The following is a 5,097-nucleotide window of genomic DNA, read 5'->3' on the forward strand; positions in this document are numbered from 1 at the left end:
TTTTAAAAGCTCAGCCTTAGAACTGCAAAACGGTGTGACCGAAATCCTCGGTAAGTAATGTCCAAAAAAAGACTTGGATTCAAGGTTTTTGCCTACCAAATAGAGAAGTATCATCTCAAGTGCAACTAATGCAAATATTTCTCCACCCTCTGTGTAGTATTACTGTTTCTCATGGGGACATAGTTAAACAATTCAATCCTTATTGACAGCAAATCAAATCCATACATGTATTAATTTTAATTTGGAATTTTTAAAAAGCAAACAGACAAACCTACATCTATCTTAAAGCAAGAAATTGACTTGCAGTTCTATACACATTCACGAGCTGATACTGAAATAAAGTACACACAATTATAAGAAGATATACAAACTTAAAATGCCCATTCACTCAGTGAATCTCTATTGTCAAGTAGTGCTGTGTGGAGATTTGGCTTGCCCATATCCACACATAAATTTACTATTGTTCTCCATTGTTTTCATGTGATCTTTAGAGGTTTCTTCCTACATGATGCCTATATGTTTCATACCCATACATACATATATAATAATTATAATATCCAGCACATAAAGGTGAATTCTTTAAACCAGACCCCAGACTAGAGTGAGGCAAGTTAGGTGTGTAGGGTGCAAATTCAAGGAGATACTCATTCTCAGTGAAAGTTTGGCACTTTTGTGACCCTGAGAGCAAATATTTCCTTACATTTTGCACCCAAGCTGCCTCACTTGCTTCACCCTAGTTCAGGCTCTGTCTTTAAAAGTGCCAGCATGTCTATGAAACATACGGCACTTGTATGTTTCAAACTACACTTTTGAAAGAAAGAGATTTCTTATGAAAACTTTAAGTGGAGTGCATCAAAACACTGTCTGCATAAGGCACGGTTTTTCTCCAGCAGGTATCACAGTCATTCCCAAACATCTGCTCACCTTTGCCATCTGCTTTCAGCTTCTTGACATAGGACTATTTCCTGATTGCCGCCTGCTTGTGCAACTCATGCTTTAAGACTTGTCATCCTTTACCAATTCTTGCAGCTCCTCTGGGACCAAGAGTAAAATAGAAGAGATTCTTTGTATTCTTAAGACATTACATTTGAATGTATTTTTGGCATTTTTTCTTTTCTCAGATTTTCTCTTCATAGTCAAGATGCTTCACATCTCAAACCAAAATATTTAACAATATTTACAGGCATACCTCATTTTATTGTGCTTTGCAAATACTGCATTGTTTACAAACTGAAGGTTTGTTGTAACCCTGTGTTGAGCAAGTCTAATGGCGCTATTTTTCCAACAGCATTTGCTCACTTTGTGCCTCTGTGTCGCATTTTGGTAATTCTTGCAATATTTCAAACTTTTCATTATTAGTATATTTGATATGGTGATCTGTGATCAGTGATCTTTCATGTTACAGTTGTAATTGTTTTGGGGCCCCACGAACTGTGCCCATATAAGATGGCAAACTTAATAAATGTGGGTGTTCTGACTGCTCCACTGATCGGTTGTTCCCCCATCTCTAGCCATGCGCTCAGGCCTCCCTACTCCCTGAGACACAATAATATTGAAATTGGCTAACTAATTACCTAATTAATTGGCTAACTAATAACCCTCAATGTTCAAGTGAAAGGAAGAGTTGCACATCTCTCACTTTAAATCAAAAGCTAGAAATGATTAAAGTTAGTGAGGAAGGCATGTTAAAAGCTGAGATAGGCTGAAAGCTAGGCCTTTTGAACCAAACAGTTATCCAAGTTGTGAATGCAAAGGAAAAGTTCTTGAAGGAAATTAAAAGTGCTACTTTAGTGAACACATGAATGATTCTTAAACAGCCTTATTGTTGGTATGGAGAAAATTTTAGTGGTCTGGATAGAAGATCAAACCAGCTACATCGTTCCCTTAAGCCAAAGCCTAATCCAGAGCAAGGCCCTAACTCTCTTCAATCCTGTGATGGCTGAGAGAGGTGAGGGAGCTGCAGAAGAAAAGTTTGAAGCTAGCAGAGGTTGGTTCATGAGGTTTAAGGAAAGAAACCGTCTCTATAACCTAAGAGTGCAAGGTGAAGCAGCAAGTTCTGATGTAGAAGCTGCAGCAAGTTATCCAGAAGATCCAGCTAAGATAATTAATGACGGTGGCTACACTAAACAGCGGATTTTCAATGTAGACAACGCAGCCCTCTATTGAAAGAAGATGCCATCTAGGACTTTCATAGCTAGAGAGGAGAAGTCAATGCCTGGCTTCAAAGCTTCAAAGTACAGGCGGACTCTCCTACTAGGGGCTAATGAACCTGATGACTTTAAGTTGAAGCCATTGCTCATTTACCCTTCCAAAAATCCTAGGGCCCTTAAGAATTATGCTAAATCTTCTCTGCCTGTGCTCTATAAATGGAAGAACAAAGCCTGGATGACAGCACATCTGTTTACAACATGGTTAACTGAATATTTTAAGCCCACTCTTGAGACCTACTGCTGAGAAAAAAAAAGATTCCTTTCAAAATATTACTGCTTATTGACAATGCACTTGGTCACCCAAGAGCTATGATGGAGATGTACAGTTAGATTAATGTTGTTTTTATGCCTGCTGACATAACATCTGTAGCCCATGGGTCAAGAAGTAATTTCCACTTTTAAGTCTTATTATTTAAGAAACACATTTTGTAAGGCTATAACTGCCATGAGTAGTGATTCCTCTGATGGGTCTGGGGAAAGTAAATTGAAAACCTTTTGGAAAGGATTTGCCATTCTAGATGCCATTAAGAAAGTTTGTGATTTATGGGAAGTGGTCAAAACATCAACATTAACAGGAGTTTAGAAGAAGTTGATTCCAACCCTCATGGATGACTTGGAGGGGCACCAGACCTCAGTAGAGGAAGTAACTGCAGATGTGGTGGAAATAGCAAGAGAACTAGAATTAGAAGTGCAGCCTAGAAATATGACCGAATTGCTGCAATCTCATGACCAAACTTTAACAGATGAGAAGTTGCTTCTTACGGATGAACAAAGTGGTTTCTTGAGATGGAATCTACGCCTGGTGAAGATTCTGTGAAGATTGTTGAAATGACAACAAAGGACTTAGAATGTTACATAAACTTAGTTGATAAAGCACTGGCAGGGTTTGAGAGGATTGACTCTAATTTTGAAAGACATTCTACCGTGGGTAAAATGCTATCAAACAGTGTCGCATGACACAGAGAAATTGCTCATGAAAGGAAGAGTCAATCAATGTGGTAAACTTCATTGTTTTCTTATTTTAAGAAATTGCCACAGCCACTCCAGCCTTCAGTAACCACCACCCTGATCAGTCCGCAGCTGTCGGCATCAAAAGAAGACCCTTCACCAGCAAAAAGATTACAACTTACTGAAGGCTCAGATTATGGTTAGCATTTTTTAGCAATAAAGTATTTTTAATTAAGGCACATACTTTTCTTTACACATAGTGCTATTGCACACTTAATAGACTACAGTATAGTATTAACATAACTTTTATGCGTATTGGGAAACCAAAAATTTTGTGCCACTCACTTTATTGTGATATTCGCTTTATTGCAGTGGTCTGGAACTGAACCCAAAATATCTCCGAGGTATGCTTGTATTCCTAAATGGTAAAATGAAGATAATAATGGAATTATAATTAGCATGATGATATTTAACCTTCAATATTACTTGAAAAAATAACTGATCCACATGTGCTTAAAAAAAGTTGGACTTGCTTTTGTAGTAGAAGATTAAAACACACTTATTTCTTAATGTTCTTTTTACGCAATAGAGAAGTAATTGGTAAAATAATACAAAACTAATTGTTGCAAACTAAAACTGAAGCTGTGATCTTTCTATTATTATCATGATGGAAAAAATGCAAGTTATCATGATGGCATTATGTAATGTTTTTATATCATAAAATAATAGTCTAGTAATAGCATTTATCTGTGATTTTTTTTATTGATGTTTTAATGGTTTCTAACATTGTGAAATTTTGGGTTGTACATTTTTGTTTGTCCATCACCATATATATGACTCCCTTCACCCCTTGTGACCACCTCCCACCCCCACTGCCCCTGGTAACCACAATACAGTTTTCTCTGTCCATGTGTTGGTTTATATTCCACATATGAGCGAGATCATACTGTGTTTGTCTTTCTCTTTCTGGCTTATTTCACTTAACATAATACACTCGAGGCCAATCCATGTTGTTGCAAATGGGACGATTTTGTCTTTTTTATGGCTGAGTTGTATTCCATTGTATATATATACCACATTTTCTTAATCCAATCATCAGTTGAGGGACACTTAGGTTGCTTCCACTTCTTGGCTATGGTGAATAATGCTGCAATGAACATAGGGGTGCATAAGCCTCTTTGGATTGTTGATTTCAGGTTCGTTGGATAGATTGCCAGTAGTGGGATGGCTGGATCATAGGGCATCTCTGTTTTTAATTCTTTGAGGAATAACCATACCGTTTTCCATAGAGGCTGCACCAATTTGCATTCCCACCAGCTGTGTATGAGGGTTCCTGTTTCTCCACATCCTCTCCAACATTTGTTGTTTTTTGTCTTGGTGATTATAGCCATTCTAACAGGTGTGAGGTGGTATCTTAGTGTTGTTTTGATTTGCATTTCCCTGATGATTAGTGATGTTGAGCATCTTTTCATGTGCCTATTGGCCATCTGTATATCTTCCTTGGAGAAGTGTCTCTTCATTTCCTCTGCCCATTTTTTGATCGGGTTGTTTGTTTTTTTGCTGTTCAGTTGTGTGAGTTCTTTATATATTATGGAGATCAACCCCTTGTCAGATGTATGTTTTGCAAATATTCTCTCCCAGCTGGTGGGTTGTCTGTTCATCTTGATTCTGGTTTCATTTACCTTATAAAAGCTCTTTAATCTGATAAAGTCCCACTTGTTTATTTTTTCTTTAATTTCCCTAGTCTGGGTAGGCATGTCATCCGAAAAGATTCCTTTAAAACCGATGTCAAATAGTGTGTTGCCTATATTTTCTTCTATGAGTTTTATAGTTTCAGGTCTCACCTTTAGGTCTTTGATCCATTTTGAGTTAATTTTTGTGAATGGCGATAGCACATGGTCCACTTTCATTCTTTTGCATGTGGCTGTCCAGTTTTCCC

This window comes from Diceros bicornis, chromosome X, assembly GCF_020826845.1.
Source record: "Diceros bicornis minor isolate mBicDic1 chromosome X, mDicBic1.mat.cur, whole genome shotgun sequence".
Classification (NCBI taxonomy): domain Eukaryota; kingdom Metazoa; phylum Chordata; class Mammalia; order Perissodactyla; family Rhinocerotidae; genus Diceros; species Diceros bicornis.